The following is a 21,765-nucleotide window of genomic DNA, read 5'->3' on the forward strand; positions in this document are numbered from 1 at the left end:
GGGTCGCGCTCACCGCCGGCCCTGGGCGCGCGGGGGGGTGGGGAGGGGGGCTCTGCTGCTCCGCTCCTGCCCTGGCCCGAGTGCTCCCTAGTCCCCCGGTCCCCGCTCCCAGGGCGCGCAGGTGGAGGGGGGGGCTCGGGCACTGCTGCTCCGCTCCTGCTCGGTCCCCCGGGGTCCCCCCCAGTTCCCCGGTCCCCGCTCCCAGGGCGCACAGGTCGGGGAGCTCGGGCACTGCTGCTCCTGCCCGGTCCCCCCGGGTCCCCTTGGTGCCCCGCTCCCTGGGCGCGCAGGTGGGGGAGCTCGGGCACTGCTGCTCTCTCCTGCCCGGTCCCCCCCATCCCCCGTCCCCCGGTTCCGGCTCCCTGAGCGCGCAGGTTGGGGGGGGTGGGTCTTGGGCACTGCTGCTCCGCTCCTGCCCGGTCCCCTTGGTCCCCCGTCCCCGGATCCCTGGGCGCGCAGGCTGGGGAGCTCGGGCACTGCTGCTCCTGCCAGGTCCCCCCGGGTCCCCTTGGTCCCCTGTCCACCCCCTCCACCCGCTCCCAGGGCGCGCACTCCGTCCCCCAGCAGCTCCCCGAAGGCGGCGGGGCGGATGAGGGGGCGCAGGGTAGTCGGAGACCCCCCCCAGCCCAGCTCCGCCGTCCGTTTCCCCCTCCTCCGGGGCGCCCCATTCCGTTTCCCCCTCCACCACCTGCCCAACCTCCGCAGACCCACAATGGGGCTGGAATTTTCCAGAACTGCAGTCCCCCGCCCCCGCCCGGGGCTCGCAGGCAGTGCCCGGGGCAGGATGCGCGGGGAGCCTCGAGGCTGGGGCGAGGGGGAGGGGGAGGGGATGGGCCTCCCTTGTGTCCCCTCCATCCCGGGCCGGGGTCCCTGCAGGTGCAGAGCGGAGTTCCCTCCCTGCAGGGGTGCGGGAAGGGGGTGGTGGACTCAGCGGCGACCCTCGGCGCACCCCGCACCCCGGACCCGGGGCGCACCCGCCTGCACCCGCCTGCACCCGCCTGCACCCGCCTGCACCCACCTGCGCCCGAGGGATGCTGCAACCCCGTCGCGCCCCCCACCCCCCGCAAGGTGGGCACCTCCTGACCCGGCCGGCCCGGAGCTGACCCCGCCAGGACACCCATGCGGGCCCCAAACCTAAAAGGCCGGAGGCCTGGCCGCGCCCCTGCCCGGTGGCGTCCGACCCCGGGGCGGCCGCGGCCGCTACTTACGTTGCAGGTGCGCGCATCCGGGCGGCTCTGACCGGCCTCCGCCGCTCTCGATTATTTTATACATTTCTCGGAGATGCACTTATAAACAAGTGGAAATTGTGCATCCTACTGCACCATTTTATACATGATGAGCCGTCAGTAATAGGATTATTAAACAAAAACCGTCTCAGGCGCTGGCGTTAACCTTTTTTAAAACGGCTAATTAGGTTTTGCACAGAAAAATTAGATTTAACGTTGCTTACATTGCCTACATTTTCAGTTGATGCTCCGGTAATTTCGGATAGGCCGGGCTGCCGCCATGCAAGAGGTAATAAAAAAAAATTAACTGTTTTAACATATATTACGGATCCCCTATACCGAAATAAGGCAAAGGATATTTTCATGATCAAATATTATATACATAAAACTAATTATCTTTTTTCAGCTGCCTCCATCAATTACTGGGGAGGAAGGGCCGCCGAGCGTCCCCTGGTGGCGGACGAGGAGCGGCCCGCGCTCTCCCTGCAAGATGCATCATCCACAGCTCGGTGGCATCCCTCACTCTCCATCCACCTTTCTTCCTTTGGAATATCTGGGGCATTTCAGTCTCTCGTGCTCATTTTCCTCTCCAGAACCATCCACGACAGCCTCAAATATCTAGATAGGATAAGGTGCCCCGTAAAATCAAAAGCTTCCCTCTCCGGGATGTAAGAGGCGACGTGAGAAGTCAGGGGTCAGAGCTGCAGGCCAGCCTGCCTTGGGCCCTGAGAGGAAGGACCCGCTGCTGGCTTTACCAGGACATTCCATTTATGGCACCCAACCAAAACCACAAGGCACCTACACGCGTCCAGTAGGCTCCACAGGATGTACAGTGAAGCAGTGAAGTTCCCACATTGTCTCTGGTTAAAGGAAACCCTACAACGGGCCTTGGGGCATCTGCTGGACACTGAAGCGTGGAGCCACGTTTTCCGACCCGCATTGCTCAGAGCAAAATTCAACACTTGGCTCCTGCTCTTTGCCTGGAAGCGGACTGAACAGCACCCCCAGGCCGGCCGCTCCCCGGCTGTGCACGTGGATTTGCAGTCTGGCGGTGGGGCCAGGATCTGTGTGTTACTCAGAACTGGCCGTGGAGGATGAAGGTCACCCGCCCCCTTCAGCTCCACTCCTGCTCCTCTGAAGCAATCGGCTGGGGGAACGGAAAGGGGATGAGGAACCATTAGGGAGGAGATTCATTAATTTCTTAAAGATTCAAAATCGGTTAAGAGTTTATTCGAGATAACAGAAGACTTTTAAAAAATCAAATAACAGAAAGAAGCAGGCGGAGCCCCATATAAAATACATTATTTTAAAGGGGCGTAATAAGCGCCTGCCCCGTGTTTGTCTGTGACACGGCGACCGTCATACAGCGTAGCGATCCCTGCTGAACGACCTCACTTTTAAGAGCCTTTTTATTCGATTTACCCTGTTTCATGATTGAGGTTCACCATCCTGTAAATCTCCCGAGCCGTTCTGGGACCTAAACACCAAAACAAGCAAACAACCGGCCCTGAAATGCTTTATTCCCTTCCCCTCCCCAAGGCTGTCTAATATATGCAAATGAGAGACCATGAAATCAATAATATTCCGGTTTCCCCCTGGCCGGATAGCACGGTTGCAGGATCCGAGCACAGCAGTCCACGAGGACCCCGCGGTGGCTCTGCTGTCACTTGGTTGGCTGGAGCGTGTCTTCAAGACTCAACAGGAAGCAGTGTTGAGGGGCCCACAGCAGATCCTGGGTTTTTTTGGGATTTGTCTTGTTTCTCAGGAAGCCCAGCCTCAGCGCCAGCCCCACTCCATGGAGCGGAGCTGACTGGCCCACTCTTTTTTAATAAATAAACGACATTAAAGAGCCTGGCAGTTCTGGGAGGCAGGCTCCTATGAGCTAATGACACCCCTGGGGGGAATCTGATTGTGTGTAGTGTCCTCTCACCCTAGGGGTGTGATTGCGCCGTGGTGGCCACACCCACCCGTCATGCTTTATTTCTTAACTAATAAATCACTACAAATGATGTGATGTGCGCGGCCATCTATCTCCGACCTCTGTCCCTGCACTCGCGAGCAGCCCCCTCCGGTGACACCAGGGGGGAAGAGTGACGTCTTGCCAATCGATGTTTCCCATCTCGCCCTCTGAGATAAAAATTCTACAAGCCACGGGTGTCTTGGGTGCGCCCGCTTTTCCTTTCTTCTATCACGGCCTCCACGGGGGGCGGGGGGGGGGGTTGCAGACTCCTCGCCGCGGCAGGTCCTGTCGGCTAAGGAGATCCCTTGGGCCACCCCGGAGGAGTGCCCACCTGGCGCGCAGTGGGCTCCTGTGGGTGAGAGCACCAGCATGGCCTCGGCATCCTGGGGTTTTGGTGACCCCCGGTGAGTGGGAGCAAGCCTGCGCACCTGCTCCCCAGCGGGGCTCCTCCGGCTTTGCCTGCCAGCCAGAGCTTCTCCCACGTGCTGGGTCCCTCCAGCCACCTTCCCCTCCCTTGCCAGCCCCATCTTCCCCAGGAAGGCCTTCGTGTCCTTTAGCTCCACCTGGTCCAATTGACAGGATCTATTGTCTGCCTAAAACTTTTGTTCCTTTTGTCTTTACCCCCCAAAGTGGGAATGCAATGCCCATCTCCCTCCCTCCCTCCCTCCCTCTCTCTCTCTCTCCTTAAGACTTCTTGGGCTGATTCCATACAAGGCAGGAGGCTACATAAAAGGCAATGGTTACCCCAGGACAAACAAACCTTTAGACCCGGGAAGCATTGCTGGAGCTGGACGCCAACCAGGAATGGCGTCCATGCCTCTGGGGCCTGCAGGAGTCAAGAAAAAACATCCGTGAGACTCCAGGGTGGAGTTGTCTTAGGAGTTTGCAAAGGGAAGGAAAATATATTTAAGCATGGATGTAGCTTGTACTCTATCCCTTGCAATGAATTGGAGAACTTGCGGCCAAATCTGGGGGCGGGGGGTTAGGTTGGGGAAGGGCTGCTACCTCCAATGCAGCCCTGAGAAGAAATAACCATGCTGCCGGCGTCAGTGGCCAGGCTGTCTGGAACGGTGGCCTTGGCAGCTCTGACCTGGGCTTCCAACCCCAATCTCGAGGCCGCGCTCCTGCTCCCACCGCCCATCGCTGTAATCCTGCTGCATCTGGGCATGAGGGGGGCTAGGTACACTGTGGCTGGAAGATCATGAAACGGGGTCCCCACCTTGTACGATTACCGAGGGAATCTGACCTTCGCTTGTCAGGATGGCTTGACGTTAGTGACGTGTCGTGTTCTCGTAGGTGAATTTAGAGCTACGGCGACATCCATTGGCGTGACTAGTAAAACGCTGTAGTTACCGGGTTCTGGGAGACATTCTAACTTAGATTTATTCTTTGTTCTATATTCCACCCTTATTAAGCACAAAAAAATTTACCAAGCCCTTCTCGGCCTCGGAGGCCTGTATCTCCGCCCAACAGTAGTTATCATCAGGGAAATTTTACTCGAGAGCCGCCAGCCACACAGATTCACTTTGTTCTTCAGAGACACCGGGAGGCTGGGCAGTGCCCTGGAGGCCAGTTCTTTGGGGCCTTCCATCAAGGGGGTGCTCCATGCTGGGATATTTCCCCCACGTCTGGGAAAGGGAGCCAGTGTGCGTGCACATCCTGAGTCTCTCTAGTCTGACTCCTCAAGGAACCGGCCTCCTACCCTCCTTACGTTTCCCAGCCACCTCCCTCCTTGAGCATCCTCATCTTTTATTTAAAGGCTTTCTGTTTGTAACCGGTACCCAGAGCATGCCACTTGATTTCGGGGTCCTGAGTTCAAGCCCTGGGCTGGGTGTGGAGCCTACTTCAAAAAAAAAGATAAAGTAAAATAAAATAAAAACCTCTGTTCACACCTTAAACTTACACAGTGTTATGTGCCAATTTTCTCTCAAAAAGCTAGAAGAAAAAGAAAGACTCTCTGGTCTGTACTGATGCACGTGGGGTACGTGAGACCACAAGGCCAGAACCCAAAGGGTGGGAGAGGCTCTCACTTTGTTATATGCTTCAAGGGGGAAAAAAAAACCCAGACCGTCTTTACAGTATTATTTGTATTTACTGTGAACAGTGTCCAGGAGCACGCACTCCAAGAGGAGAAAACATGTGTGAACTCAATTCTGGGTTCTGACCCTTCAGCTTATGACCTTGACACGTCACTTTAATTCAGACTTTCAAAGTCTGGAGGTGCAAAGAGGGTGATGTCTGCTCCACGGGACTGTTGGAAGAGTGACTCATAGAAGAGTAGCAGCCATGCCATTCACTGTGCGCTGGCCCTGATGCTCAGGTACCTCCGAGCACTCTGGATGAATTGTCCCATTACTCCTTGCAAAACCCCGTCTGAAGAAGGGCTAATGGGGGCACAGGACGCTCACTGGAAGGCTCTGTAACCAGGAAAGCTCTGCGACGATACGGTATGATCGTGTTCCACGTGGTAGAAGGACCTCTGTGTCTCTCCCTTATACCTGGAATTCTTAGCCGTTCATAGTTTTCCAAAACTCCCTTACACATCTGATGTCCGAGGCTGGATAACGGAAGAGTAGAGATGCTGGGATATGCTTTTGGCTCCTTTCACGCGGAGATCGTTGATCTTTCCACTACACCTGACCCGCGCCTGGTAGATTGGGAAGCACATACTGCTCGAACCCAGCCGTCGTCTCTGTTCCTTGTTACCCAAAGCGGAACAGCACCAGCTTCGCCGGCCCCAGCTTCGTCAAAATCCAGATAAATTTCTGCGTTTATAATGTTTACTTTCATTCTGTCTTGAAATACGGTCTCCACACTCCGGTGGTGGTACGTGTCCATTCTAGGCCTCAAGGTCCCTTCTGGGCGTATGAACAGGAGCATTTATGTGAATGCGAAGCCCTTCGCCAAAATGTGTAGCCATAATCCTGAATTTAGGGATGGACTTCTTGACTGAGAAGCTCACGGTTGTTCTCCTTTTACGGCTGTTATTTCTCTTACCGCATTTTAGAGGAGGCAGGACCCACAAAACACGTTTTGGGGGATACGTATGCGCTGTATGGTTAAAGCCTTAACTCTCCCGCTAATTATCACTAGTTCTCTTGGGTTGAAATCCCGTTCTGTACAGTGAACTCACCCTTTTCACTGGCTAGGGTACCTCGGCCCCTCATGGATTTGCCTGGTTTTGAGATCGAATTATGGATTACTACTTCCTCTTGCTTTCTCCTGTCGCTTGATCGTCCATCTACCAGAGGGTAGGAGCAAGGACCAGTTCTGATATTTGGCTGCAGCCCTCGTAAAAGGTTTATTGAAACCAAAATTAATTTAAAATGTGATTTTTAAAAAAAATTATGCATTTTTATTTATTCTTGTGATTTCTGTTCTCGGTTTTAATGAACGGACTGCCCCCTGGTGGACGAGAACGGTCAGCTCACTTGAAAACAAGTGCTTTTGCTACTTGGGGTAAATCTGAATTATTCTCCTTCAGTTTATGTGAATTATAGCCACATAAACAGTAAGAATTGAATCCATAATATGTCAGATTCAGTAAAATACAGAACTCTAAGATCCTCCTCCGTAGTACTGCAGTGGGACTAAGATCCCGTCCTCAAGTACGAGGGCAAGGGCAGGATCGTAATCTCTGTCTGGTGAGTTTTCATTTCCCTGGAGTCGCCTGGGAGTTGTGGAGTCTAATCAGTGGGTTCTCGCACTGTCCTTGACGGTCGTGTTCATAGATCAGTCATTTGCAAAACTGTGGCGCGCAGCGTGTAGTGGACTCGTGGGCAGCTAGGGCACCACTGCAGTAGTGCTGTGTGTGCTGATCTTAGACCGCCTGTGCCAAGGCCTTTAGGAAGCTCCTTTCTGGGAGGCAGGTCCGGCTGCTGTTCCTTGTGCGAGCGAAGAAACACCCGCCGTGTAGCTCGGGGGGGAGGGGGGGGGGGGGGGGGAACGGCTGGGATCGAAGCCCTGGGAATCGCGCTCCAGAGAGCAAGGCTTCCACCCTACGCTAGGTGGCCTTGCTTAGGGGCCCCCCGGGGTCCCGGGATCGAGTCCCACATCGGGCTCCCCGCAGGGAGCTTGCTTCTCCCTCTGCCTGTGTCTCTGCCTCTCTCTCTCTCTCTGGATCTCTCATGGATAAATTAATAAAATCTTAGTAAATAAATAAATAAACAGCCTCGCTTACGAGTTGCAGCACGCTGCAAGATGCCACAGGGCCTCTCTCCTGAGCACTGTCGCCCGTCATGTTGTGCTGTCGATGCAGATGTGGGAAGAGATTAAAATTAACCTGTGGCAGTCCCACCGCCTCTTCCCTTCCTGCCGTCACCGCTGTGACCCCTCCCAAAGCACCCGACCCGTTAGGGAGCGCAGTAAATATCTCTTATCAGTGGACTTAGATTATTCACAGTGTTCTTTCAAAAATCTCAGCTCTTAGTGTATATCTCATTCTTTTTTTTTTTTTTTTTTTTTTTACACGATCATGGTGGATCCTCCATAAATAAGATCTGGTCTCCTTTGACCCTTGGAGACAACCCATTGACTCTTGGCTCTTACCGGAGTGGCACGGAGCACATCCAGGCCCCCAGCGACCAGGCCCAGTTTAGCGAGGAAGGTGTCCTCCTCTCCAGGTGGCCTCTCTAGTTCAAGTCAGATGGACCGGGTCTGCATTTCTATGTGTGGCACTTTCGGGACGATCTTGGACACCGGACTTTGTGAGGGTCACAAAAGGGCCTATTGGAAATTGCTGAATTCCAGGACAAGGTCTGTAGGACAGACTCCAGCGCCCTGTGGGCCACCCTCCCTGGGGGGCCGTGGAACAGGTATGGCCCTGAAGCGTCCACGGCGGGGGGGCCACGTTATTCTGGTCGCAGTGTTGCTTCTGGTTTCAGGCTCCTACAGACTTGCTCACCCGCGTACGTCACGGTACTGGGGCTGCAGTCCCCCATCCACCGCTCAGTGACCTGCATCTTCTGGGGGTCTGGTCTCCCTTTGGCAGCAAGGGCCACTTCGTCCTCAGAGGCCCAGAGCCATCTGCCGCCAGCACAGAGGCGGGTTCTGGGCCTCCCGATGCCCGCCCTGAGGCCCTGGTCGAGGCCCCGGTTGAGGCCCCGCACAGCACGCCCTGCAGTAAGCGCTCGGGCTGCCGCGGGCCCTGCTGCTCCGGGTGCTCCGGGTGCTCTGGGTGCTCGGGCTGCCAGCTCCGGGTGCTCGCCAACCGATCTCACTTCTGTCCAACCACCTGCCTGTGAATCAACGAGGCTCTCGACAACCGCTTCGGGACTCTATCACGAGCAGGAGCTTCAGAGGTATTTTTGAAGAAGGGACGTGAGGAGCCACCTCGGGGCCTAAGAAGAGTAACGTGTCTCCTCCGACCGCCAGCACCAGCATCTTGCTTTGTGCTTAAACTAAGCATTAACGGAGCCAGAACTCTTCCTGCTTTATCCCTCCTGTTCCTAATAAAGCTCCTTTCGAATGGCATTTCATTGGTGTTTAGTACGTCTTAAGAGAAAACAGTCCAGTAGGCAATTCAACTTGAAAACCTTACATTTCACACACACGCAAAAATGAAATTCTAGTAACTGTCAAGTCTGAAGTACTGATATCATTAATATAGGCTTTAATTAAGTGTCCTTTTTTCTTCTCAAAAAAAAAAAAAAAAACAAAACTTACCATCTGCATTCACCCAGAAGCACACTAATGGTTGAAATCAGACCGTCTGGGTGTTTTGGACACAAAAGAAACCTTTGAAAACTCTGATTTGGGCATATGAGTGTCAAGAACCCCACCACAGAGCCAATCCAAAACGTGCTACAGTGTTTCCATTCAGAGGGGATCAATGTGCCTCTTTAATGGTTTTTCAGAATCCCAGGAAATTGTGATTACATGGCATTAGCTTTTCATTTTCTAAAGAATGGATGAAAAGCATGAAAGTCCTCTTAACAATGTGAATAAAAGTATTTTTGGTTCTGGTAAGCTTCTGCTGTTCTCTGATAAAGACGACACAGAAGATGCTTTTAAGATGCCACACAATTGTACATAGAATCGTAGCTCAGTAGCACGGGTGCTGCAGAGATCACAACCTCATTCAGCCTGAAAAAGACCCCCAAACGGCCATTGTCCCTCCTCGACAGTGGCTCAGTCAAGAATGGTATTATTCATCCCAGCGACATCGTGAATTTATTTTCCCTCCCCTGTTAGATAGATGCTCTCAGTTCTCCTTGCATGTGGGGCAGGAAATAGTTCAAGGACATCGCTATAGATTTCAGGGTAAACGCACTTTGCCTGGTTGACTCGGTATTTGCTGTCATGGAAGGTGGATGGAAGGATGGAAGGATGGACACCGGGTGTTCACAGAAACCACTTGGAACAGGACCAGGTTGTGGTGGGATCTCATGACATTTCCAGAACCCCCGGGGTTGATCCCTTCCAGACCTCGGTGAGGACCAAAGTCAGCATCACAGACAACCTCGGGGCAAGAGGGGCCTGGAGCTGCCGGCGCTCAGGCCGTTCTCAGTTCGGTCTGTCCCGGGATCACCAAGGGCCTGTCTTAGCAGTGACCCCAAGGGCTCCACACTGTGCTCCTGCACTTTCACGTGACTCGCAGTCGCCTGGAGCAGCTGCAGAGGCTCAGGCCTGCAAAGGTAGGGAGCCCCAACATCTGGGGTGCAGCCCGGAGCAAGGGTGGCCCATGGCTGTGTGCCCATATTCCCCTAGTGTGAACCTGCGGACTGTGCCACCTTGCTGAAGGGCCTGCCCTCCTCCTGTTAGGGATTTGAAGGTCCACACCAATAGTCTTCGGTTCTTTCAGCAGAGGGAGAGACGCGTGGAGGGCTGCCCCCCTAACCCTGCCCAGGGGGCTGCAGGAGTGCTTGCCGCAGGTGCCCAGGCAGGGGGGCCGTGGGGCAGGGGCGGGACACACAGGGGTGAGGACCACCTAGCCCTGCCTCACCCATGCGGGTGAAGGACCAGCCCCCTGCCCAGCCCTGCTTCCACCCCTGCGGGTGAAGCACATGCACCCAGCCCCCCCCCCCGCCCATCCCTGGGGGTGAAGGACACTGACTCGGCCTCCCGCCCACCCTGCAGAGCACAGGGGATGGCCACAGGGCACAGGGGATGGGCTTCAGGAGATGGGCCGCAGGGCACAGGGCACAAGGGACAGGCCACAGGGCACAGGCCGCAGGGCACAGGGCACAAGGGACAGGCTGCAGGGGATGGGCTGCAGGGGATGGGCCACATGGCGCAGGGCACAAGGGATGGGCCGCAGGGGACGGGGACGCCCACGTCTGTGCTTGGAGCACGAATGTCCCGCGTCTGTGTATGGGACGGAGGTGGCCCCAGGTTGCGGCATGGGCCGCTGTGGCAGCAGTGGTGGCTTCGGGGGCCGACTGCGGAACAGGAGCCGGGCCACTGCTCCAGCTGTGCAGGCCGTGCGCCTGGTTGTGCAGGGAGCCCTCAGCCTCCTCTAATTGAGCGCTCTAGCCCATAGAGCCACGCTTGATGTCTCTTCCTGCGACGAAGAATCCGGCACCGTCCGGGTCCGACGACCTAGGCCAAGCCTCAGGGGTTTCAGACGGGCCAGGTGCCCGCGGCCTGGGTCGGAGGAGCCCGCCTCGAGGTCCCAGAATCCTGAGTCCGCGCCCCATGCTGACGGTAGAGATTACTGAGAAAAAATAAATAAATTTTCCAAAAAAAAAAAATCTCCGAATTTGAGTCCCTCCCTCTGCATGAAGACCAAATGATCCCGCCTGGGTTAAATACACGCGTTAAGTACTTTTTTCGACTCTGAAATTTCTTTCTTTTCTTTTTCTTAGGAGAGGAAGAGAGAGCCGGGGAGAGGCAGAGAGACTCTCAAACAGACGCCCTGCTGAGCCCAACCCGGGGCTCCATCCCGGGAGCCCCCAGACCATGACTTGAGCTGAAATCAAGAGCCAGGGGCTTACCCAACTGAGCCACCCAGGTGCCCCCAGACTCCACAGTTCCCATACTCGCATCAGCACAAGGGTTTGGAGTCATGTGAACAAGAGAGGCCCCAAAACAAAAAGCAGGTGTTTACGTTTGCTATAGGAGGGAAGAGCGGCAGAAGAGAATCCTCAAGAATACCCATAGCTCTGAAGTTCAGCTGCCAACTGAACTGCCCTGGCCTGAAGCGCCACTCTGCCCCTGCACTCCTGCTTCCAGGAGAGGCCCGCTGCAGCTGCAACTACGGCTGGACCCTCGCAAATTGGATGAAACCATCAAAGCCGCTTCCCGTGTGATGCGACCCATAATTTCAGTTGCAAAGGTGAAGTCTTCGGGCACACTGATTGGACAGATCTTAGAGAAATGTGTATTTTTATCCCCTTGACTCTAATGCCAGCTCCATTCAAGTAGGGTCTTTGTTTCGTTTCGTTTTTTTTTTTTTCTTTTTTAAAAAGTTGCACTTATTTGACAGAGAGACACGAGCAGGGCTGCAGGCAAAGGGAGAGGCAGCAGCAGGGTCCCTGCTGAGCAACGAACCTGATACAAGGCTCGATCCTGGGACCCCGGGATCATGAGTTGAGCCAAAGGCAGACGCCTCACCGACTGCACCAGCCAGGCACCCTGAAAGTAGGCTCTTTGTCCTTCCCATACGTTCATCTGTTTTGTTTCCTAAATTCCACATATAAATGAAGGCGCATGGTATTTGTTTTCCTGTGACTGGCTTATTTCGCTTAGCGTAATACCCTCTAATTCTAGTTCTACCCACGGCCCCATAAATGCAAGATTTCATTCTCTTCGGTGGCTCAGTGACATTCCATTGTATATACACGGACCACGTCTTCTCTATCCATTCATTAGTCAATGGGCATTTGGGACGCTGTCCATCGTTCGGCTATTGTTGATGCTGCTGCTGCAAACATCGGGGTGCGTGTACCCCTTCAAATCAGTATTTTTATATCCAGTGGATAAATACCTAGTAGTGCACTTGCTGAGCCATAGGGCAGCTCTATCGGTGACTTCCTGAGGAACCTCCACACTGTGTTCCACAGTGGCTGCCCCAGCCTGCGTTCCCACCTGCAGTACACGACGGCTTCCCTTTCTCTGTGTCCTCACCGACACCTGTTGTTTCCTGAGTTGTTCATTTTAGCCGCTCTGACAGTGTGAGGCCGTACCTCACGGTGGTTTTGATTTGTATTCCCCTGGCGATGAGTGATGCTGAGCATTTTTTCAAGCGTCTGTTGGCCATCTGGATGTCTTCTCTGGAAAAAATGTTTAATTCGTGTCTTCTGCCCATTTCTTAGCTGGATTTTTTGTTTTTTTGGGTGTTGAGTTTGATAAGTTCCTTATCGATCTGGGGTACTAACCCTTTACTAGGTATGTCATTTGCAAATATCTCCTCCCATTCCGTAGGCTGACTCTTAGTTTTGTTGATGAAGACCCAATAGTTCATTTTTGCTTTCGTTTCCCTTGCCTCCGGAGATGTGTCTAGTAAGAAGTTGCTGTGGCTGAGGTCAAACTGCTGCCTGTGTTCTCCTCTAGGATTTTGATGGTTTCCTGTCTCACATGTAGGTCTTTCATACATTTTGAATTTTTTTGTGTGTATGATGTAAGAAAGTGCTCCAGTTTCATTCTTCTTTATAGGACTCTCCAGTCTTCCCAACATCATTTGTTTAAAAAAAAAAACTCTTTCCCATTGAATGTTCTTTCCTGCTTTGTTGAAGATTAGTTGACCATTTCATTGTGGGCCCATTTTTGGATTTTTCTATTCTGTTTCATTGACCTAGGGGTCTATTTTTGTACCACACGCTCTTGATGTTCACAGCTTTGTAATACAGCTTGAAGTCTGGAATCATGATGCCTCCAGCTTTGCTTTTCATTTTCAAGATTGCTTTGGCTATTCTGAGTCTTTTGTGGGTCCATACAAATTTTAGGATAGTTTGTTCTAGTTCTGTGAAAAATGCCGGTGGTATTTTGGTAGGGATTGCATTCAATCTGTAGATTCCTTTGGGTAGCATAGACATTTTAACAATGTTTGTTCTTCCAATCCATGAGCATTAAATGTTTTTCTCTTCCTTTGTGTCTTTCTCAATTTCTTTCATACGTATTCCATAGTTTTCAGAGTACAGATCTTTTATCTCCTTGGTTAGGTTTATTCCTAGTACCTCATTTGGTGCAACTGTAAATGGAATCAATTCCCTGATTTCTCTTTCAGCTGCTTCATTTTCCATGTATAGGAGGAATGCAACAGATTTCTGTACGTTGATTTTGTATTTCACGACTTTACAGAATTCATGTATTAGTGCTAGCAATTTTTTGGTTGAGTCTTTCAGGTTTCTACATAGACTATCATGTCTTCTGCAAAAAGTGAAAGTTTGACTTCTTTCTTGCCAATGTGGATGGCTTTTATTTCTTTTTGTTGTCTGATTGCTGAGGCTAACTAAGCCTTCTAATACTATGTTACCATTTTCAGTATTGAACACAGAGGTTATATATACACAATAAAAATTGACTTGGACATTCTTGGATTTTTCCATAAATATCAGTATGTTCTATTTTATGATGTGAGAGGATATAAAGAAATGTTCTAACTTCAAATATTATTCTGGTAAAGTAGAAGGTTTTCGAAACCCTATGAATCTCCAATATTCTCCCTGTGTTTGAAGCAAGCAGTACTTCAAAGATACCTCTTAGACTTTTCAGAGTGAGTAGTTTCCATGTAAATTGGCAATTTATTTGGGAGTCTGCTATCCTCCACCTACTTTGCATAATTAATATTGTAAGCAATGTTAATAACATTCTTTGATATTGGAGTTGGGAATGAAAATTTCATCTTAAATGTTTTCTGCAAATAATTTGATAGTTGATTCTGTAGATGTCATTTTTAATGTACATATAACTGTTTTCCCAACAACTGCTCTGGCAGTAAGCCACACAATGCAGGGAGTAGTCTGTTTTCTTGGAGTAAATAAAACAACATATTTACCTTCATTTCTGCTTGGTTTTTGCTTGCTCTGATGCACTTTGCCAGCTCTGAATTTTAAAAATGAAGAGTAAATTCTGATCACCTCTGGTTTTTTCATCATATCTCAAAAAGAAATAAAAGGATAAATAGAAACTTAAAATAGGAATATAAAGTGCCTCTAATTAACCTGCTACAACCCAATTTCAGAAGAGGGACAATTGTATTCATTTTGTAGGGCTGCCATCACTACGTTTTACAAACTTACATTTCTATTAGACAGCTCTGATCTATCACCTACTTTAAAGCACTTCACTAGAGACAATATGATTACATCGGGTGTTAGCTTGGTTTTTAAATATTTTATTTTCCAGCAATCTCTACACCCAAGGTGAAACTGGAATTTACAATCCCAAGATCAAGAGTCACATTCTCTACCTACTGAGCCAGCCAGGCATGTTTGATTTAATTTCACCCTACAAATAGGTATTTGAAAGCCAACATTCTGCAAATATTCCAAATGTCTTTGCCTCTAATCAATCCCAAAGGGCTAATGAGATAGACCGTATGTTGTCCCAAATACATACAGCCATATTTGGAGTCCCTCCCTATTGGAGAACAGCACATCCCCGTCCCCCGTTGGCTTTAGGCTTGGTCTATGCAACACCCTGGCCAATGAAATGTGAGTGGCAATGACATATTCCAATCCAAGCAGATGCTTTCAAGGAATTCCCATGATCCGCCAATCCTTTTTGCACTGTGACACGAGACCACATGCTCCACGCGGGGACAGCTCCTCCACCCTGGCTACGGGAATCTAAACGACACACAGCAGAGCCACAGCTGACCCCTGAGGAATATGCAACCTGAGTGGGAAGGCAATCTCCCCTCAGGAGTAGCCAAAAAAGTGAGGAGTATGGCCTCTGTTTTCCCACTTTCCCCAGAACCAAGGGTGAAGCTCCTCCAACTTGGCAGGTGAAGGCCTGAAGCTGATGCAACTCTTCAGGAGAGGCTCTGCCCCGGAAGCTGCTCTGCGGAAAATCTCCCAATCATCTGACATGTGAAACTATTAGTGAGAGATTGGGTTTTCATTAAGACTCGTCAAAATGGAAATTTCTCTTCTGTCAGCAGCGCACGCAATGATGCAGTGTCTGCAAGTAGAAATGTGCCGCCACGGGTTGCTTCATAAACTACCTAACGAAGAGGAGTAAAGCAGAGGAATGCTTTGAAGAAACATTTCAATTCCTATTTCCTGTTTCTTGGACACGCGATGTTGCCGTTAACAAAGATAACGTAAAATCCACAGTATCCGCCCTGAGTCCCGTCAGCGCAGGGTTATGTATTCACCCCGTAAGAACGTTTGATGAACCCTAATATATTCTTATAGTTCGTGCATGAGTGAAGCACGATTAAGTTGTTCTCAGATTTCACAGGATTTCTAAAAATTCAATGGCATATAATGTTATGTGAAGCTGAAAGGAAATTTTCTAAGTTACTGGTAATATTTTCTTTTCGATCAATTATGCCAAAAGGAAAGACCAAAAAAGGCTGTGGAGCCCTGTGGAAAGCTGAACCGGGAGGTGTGCCCAGAGAAAGCAGGACTGACCCTTACTACAGTGGGTGGAAAGGTCCTAAGACCTGTGCCTCGCTTGCTATGAGGACCCAGCAGGCCTTATTAAAGCACTACTGTCCAGTTCCCGTGTCCTGGGGCAGCTCGGCCCCAACGCAGAGGCGTCAGACTCGAGACATGTTACTAAAGCAGCGTGGGGCCAGGGGATGCCCGGGGGAGTGACCTTTCCCGAGCCCATTGCGGACAGGGTGAGACTATGGACCCCAGGAATTGATCCATGATGTGATGCCTAATGATTGTAGGTTTACTTTTCCTTTAATAAAATTCCATTTTGCAGGAGGCGATGTTCTTATGAGTGTCCAGGCTTTCCAGAAGGATGAATTTCTCAGGTTTCTGGCTGTTAATAGAAATGTTAACACTCCAGAAAGGTAACTTGGAACCCTTGTTCTAGGGACCTCAAGGTCTTGGAGTTAGGAATACCTGGTTTGTTACCTCTCTTGTGCAAGCATCAAGACTGTCTTTTTGTCTCTTACTCTCATTCTTCCTTCCCACGTACCCAAACCCTTTGCCAAGGAATTGCCACTAGTTTCTGTGCCTGCCCACAGAATGCCCTCAGCCTGGAATGTTCTCTCACCACACATCCCCCCCAAAAAGCATATACAACAAAATAGATACGGTGGGCCTTATTGAAAAATTAAAAACTTCTGTGCATCAAAGGACGCTATCAGCAGAGTGAAAAGATGAGCCATACAATAGGGAAAGTATTTGTAGATCATACATCTATTAAGAGATTAATATTCATAGTGTCTGGGTCACTAAGTCGGTTAAGCATCTACCTTTGGATCAGGTCATGACCTCAGGGCTAGGATTGAGCCTCATAGTGGGCATGGAGCCGACTTAAAAAAAAAAACTTTTTTTGACAGAATTAGAATGGTGGAGACATAAGACCTTGGATTTAGCCTCTCTGATTCATACCTCTCACTTTAGGCAGAGTACTTTCCATTTTTTAATTGAAATCTAATTAACATTCAATAGTCTATTAGTTTCAGGTATACATCATAGTGATTTGCTATTTTTTGTTACATAATGAAATGATAAGTCTAGTCACCATCTCAGGCCGAGTACATTTGAGCATTCCTAAAAACAAGGATTTATCAGGTTCATGAAAACTTGCCAGAAGGCATCTGTTGGCTTTGCTAACCCAAGATATCCCTCTAGAAGGCTCACTTAAATTCTTCCTAAATAGTTGTCTCTTCATTTTTCCCTTTTCCTTCCTTTCAAATATATTTACTGAGGACCCTTACTGTGTAGGGCACTATTTGGGAGACATCATGGGGGAAAAAATGGGAAGATGGATAGTAATTAAACATAAACAGTTTTTAAAAAATTATTTATTTACTTATTCATAAGAGAGAGAGGCAGAGAGACAGGCAGAGGAGAAGCAGGCTCCGGGCAGGGAGCCAGATGTGGGACTCGATCCCAGGACCCAGGATCACAATCTGACCAGAAGGCAGACGCCCAACCCTTGAGCAACCCCAGGTGTCCCTAAAAATAAACACTTGATGTAAATGTCAATTTTGCTTCCCTATTATCCATGAGCACATTAATTAACGTCTCTGTACCTCAGTTTTCACATCTGCAACACGGGCACAACAATACCACTCATTTTATAGTATTTGTGCTGAAAGTCTTCTGTTCCTCCAGACCCAGTACTTTTGTCTGCCCCGTTCCTGGCCCTGGGGACCTGGCCTCTGTGGGCTGTGTCCATATTCATATCCTTGCTCTCTAGTTTCAATTTGGATTTGACCAATGGGGATCCCAGGAGATCAGACCAGGGAAGATCAGAGGTAGGTAGGCAATGAGAGTTGGTTCTTCCTTTTCTTCTTTCTTCCCCTTCCCGCCTTCCCTCCTCCCTCCCTTCCTTCCTCTTCTTCCAGGCTTCCTCCTTACCGGGTTGCTGCCCAATGGCTGCCTCCCAGAGCAAGCTGCTGTGAAGGCCGCCCTCTCCACAGGCCTTCCTTTTCCTGAGCGACCACAAACATTTTATAACAAGCCTAGAAGTAAAAAAAAAAAAAAAAAAAAAAAAAAACAAGCCTAGAAGTTGTCACGTTCACACCAACCGGCCACCACTGAAGATGTGAGTACCAAGGGAGAGGCAGTGCCTTCTGAGTAATTCAGCGCAGGTTCTGATTCTTGGACATTAGCAATAGAATCCCAGAGGAATAAAATCTTTTTTTTTTTTTTTTAGGATTTTATTTATTTATTCCTGAGAGACAAAGACAGAGAGAGAGAGAGAGAAGCAGAGTCTCAGGCAGAGGGAGAAGCAGGCTCCATGCAGGGAGCCCGACGTGGGACTCGATCCCGGGGCTCCAGGATCACACCCTGGGCTGAAGGGAGGCGCTCAACCTCTAAGCCACCCAGGGATTCCCAATACATAAAATCTTTTTTTAAAAATCTGAATTTTATATTTTGAAATTGTTAATATAACCACTGAATTTTGTTCTTCATAAATGTATATAAATTGTTTAACCAGGAGCAGTAATGAAAAATTGAATAGATATCTTTGAAAGGGGCAGCCCAGGGGGGCTCAGCGGTTTAGCGCCACCTTCACCCCAGGGCATGACTCTGGGGTCCTGGAATCGAGTCCCACATGGGGCTCCTCTGCCTGTGTCTCTGCCTCTGTCTGTGTGTCTCCCATAAATAAATAAAAATCTTAAATATATATATATATTTGAAGGTACAGTAAAAGGCAAATCTCTATTTTAGCCATAAAGATAACAAATATGCAAATATTATTTAAACTATGAAATACCTACCTGGTGTAAAATTAGGTAGCCAGTAAAATATTATGTGACAATGACATAGGAATTGTGTATTATCCTGAGTAAGAAGAACAATATAAAAAGTTTTATATATGAAAGGTTATTACAATGTAAGAAAAAAGTCCCTTAAATACTTAGGCTTTGGGATCCCTGGGTGGCGCAGCGGTTTGGCACCTGCCTTTGGTCCAGGGCGCGATCCTGGAGACCCGGGATCGAGTCCCACGTCAGGCTCCCAGTGCATGGAGCCTGCTTCTCCCTCTGCCCGTGTCTCTGCCTCTCTCTCTCTCTCTCTCTCACTGTGTGCCTATCATAAATAAATAAATTTAAAAAAAAATACTTAGGCTTTAATAAAAGCCAATTGTTGTCTGGATGGCTGTATTATAAATAACTTTTCCTCTTATTCTTAAAATGCTTTTTCCAAATTTTCTAATATAAACATATATTATTTTCTTTTGTTTTTAAAGATTTTATTTATTTGAGAGAGAGCTTGAGCAGGGGGAGGGCAGAGGGAGAAGCAGATTCCACGCTGAGAAGGGAGATGTCTTGGGGCTCCACGGCAGGACCCTGAGGTTACGACTTGAGCTGAAGGCAGGCACTTAACCGACTGAGCCACCCAGGCGCCCCAAACATGTATTATTTTCCCAATGAAAAATATTAAAGCATAAGAAACCTATAGTTTAAAATATAAATAATTTTCCTCACTAATGGAGAGGAAATATGTAGATCATAGACAAACTAATATGGGGCACTGGGCTGGCTTAGTCTGTGGAACATATGACTCTTGATCTCAAGGTTGTGAGTCCAAGCCCTATGTTGGATGTAGTGATAAAAATATCAAAAAAATCTTTACATTTGCAATGATGTGGATGGCGCTAGAATGTATTATGCTAAATAAAATAAGTCAGTCAGAGAAAGACAAATACCATATGATTTCACTCATGTGGAATTTAGGAAACAAAAAGGATGAACACGTGGGAGAGGAGTAAAAAGAGAGAGAGAAGGAAATGAATCATGGGAGATTCTTGACTATGGGGAATAAATTGAGGGTTGACAGAGAGCAGTGTGTGGGGGATGGGATAGGCAGGTGATGGGTATTAAGGAGGGCACCTGTGATATGATGAGCACTGGCTGTTATACGTAAACGATGAGCCACTGAATTCTACTCCTAAAACCAATATTGAACTGTATGTCAACTAACTAGAAATTTTTTAAAAAGAATTTTTAAAAAATCTTTAAAAAATAAAATACAAATAATTTTCTTTACTAATGGAAAGAAAATATGTAGATTATAGACAAATAAATATAAAATTATTCTTTTGGACTTTGATTCCAAAGGATATATACAGGGGCACCTGGGTAACTCAGTGGGTTAAGCGTCTGACTCTTGATTTTTGGCTCAGGTCCTAATCTTGGGGTTGTAGGATCGAGCCCCACAATGGGCTCCGCAGTCATGGAGGAGTCTGCTTCTCTCTCTCTTTTTCTCTATGTCTCTGTTCTCTCTCTCTCTCCCTTCCTTTCTCCTAGGCCCTCTCCCCTGCTCTCACTTACATGCTCTCTCTCTCTCTCTTAAATAGTAAATAAAATAAATAAGTATTAAAAAAAAAAAAGGATAAATACAGCATCCAAAACTGACTCTTGGGGATCCCTGGGTGGCTGAGCGGTTTAGCGCCTGCCTTCAGCCCGGGGCGTGATCCTGGAGTCCCAGGATCAAGTCCCACGTCGGGCTCCCTGCATGGAGCCTGCTTCTCCCTCTGCCTGTGTCTCTGCCTCTCTCTCTCTCTCTGTGTGTGTGTCTCTCATGATAAATAAAATCTTTAAAAAAAATTAATTATAAAAAAAAAAAACAAAAAACAAAAAAAACAAAAACTGACTCTTTCGGCTTCCAACAAGCTTACAAATCCTATTATATATTTAAAAAAAGCCCACAGCTAATATCATTCTCAATGGGAAAAAACTAAGAGTATAGTCAGGAACAAAATGGGAATGTCCACTCCCATCATTGTTATTTAACATAGTACTGGGAGCCCTAACCTCAGCAACCAGACAACAAAGAGAAATAAAAGAATCCAGATTGGCAAGGAAGAAGTCAAACTTTCACAATTCACAGATGACATGATACTCCAGGTAGAAAACCCAAAAGACTCCAAGAAGAAACCGCTAGAACTGATACATGAATTCTGTGAAATCACAGGATATAAAATCAACATACAGAAACCTGTTGCATTTCCACACATCAAAAATGAAGCAGCAGAAAGAGAAATCAAGGAATTGATCCCTTCACAATTGCACCAAAAAACATAACATACCGAGGAATAAACCTAACCAAGGAGCTAAAAGATCTGTACTCTGAAAACTATAAAACACTGATGAAAGAAATGGAAGACGACACAAAGAAATGAAAAAACACACTCCATGCTCATGAATTGGAAGAACAAATATTGTTAAAATGTCTACATTACTTAAAGCAATCTGTACATTTAATGTAATCTCTATTATATGCTATTTATTTTATTATTATTCATGTTTTTATTTTACTGACATTTTGTTATGATTAAAGCATAGCCGAATAGCACAATCTTGATCTCTAGAGCTACTGGCCAGCTCCTCTGTGATAAAATAGCAAATGAAAAGGATTTGGATTGGGAATAAGGAAGCTTCAAGTCCATTGTCTTCTATTTCTTTGTTTCTTCTAGACTATTGGAAATTTTGATCTACTGGATTCAATAGGTAGGGCAAGGTTTATAGAAGCTAGTCCATCAGGGCTAGTTGAGTGCTTCAAGCGAAAGGAAACAGAGCTAGAGGGACTGCGACATCAGAACAGAAAACTCCAACTTCCTTGTGAAGTTTAACTGGATACTTTAGCTTTTAAGCAGAAATGCTTAAAATTTTCATTTCATCTTGCAAAAACACTATTTGCAGGTCAATGATTGGAGGCAGGCAGTTCACTGTTAGCTTTCTTTTTAAGAAGTAGATTGTAGGGACGCCTGGGTGGCTCAGGGTTGAGGGTCTGCCTTCGGCTCAGGCGTGACCCCAGGGTCCCAGGATCGAGTCCCGCATTGGGCTCCCCACAGGGAGCCTGCTTCTCCCTCTGCCTGTGTCTCTGCCTCTCCCTCTGGGTCTCTCAGGAATGATAAATAAAATCTTTAAAAAAGAAAAAAAGTAGATTGTAAAACCTCTGGGATCCAGGTAGGGTAATGAACAGATGATCTTAGACAATTTCTTTGAATTGTCTGGGATTCAAACTTGAGTTTCAAAGGTCAGAAGGAAGTAACCTG

The 21,765-nt window shown here is 48.5% G+C and overlaps 1 long non-coding RNA gene across 1 annotated transcript in view; it reads right to left on the minus strand.

The window, feature by feature from the left end:
• Positions 1–3,967: 3,967 nt before the first annotated feature.
• LOC111098460 overlaps positions 3,968–21,765 on the minus strand; it is a 28,713-nt gene continuing 10,915 nt past the window's right edge. Inside the window, exons 3-4 of the long non-coding RNA XR_005368958.1 lie at positions 14,123–14,224; positions 3,968–4,012 (exon numbers count right to left, since the gene is read on the minus strand). This is a non-coding gene — a long non-coding RNA (uncharacterized LOC111098460). The remainder of the gene's footprint in view (positions 4,013–14,122; positions 14,225–21,765) is intronic.

This window comes from Canis lupus, chromosome 13 (assembly GCF_011100685.1).
Source record: "Canis lupus familiaris isolate Mischka breed German Shepherd chromosome 13, alternate assembly UU_Cfam_GSD_1.0, whole genome shotgun sequence".
In the NCBI taxonomy this organism is placed as follows: domain Eukaryota; kingdom Metazoa; phylum Chordata; class Mammalia; order Carnivora; family Canidae; genus Canis; species Canis lupus.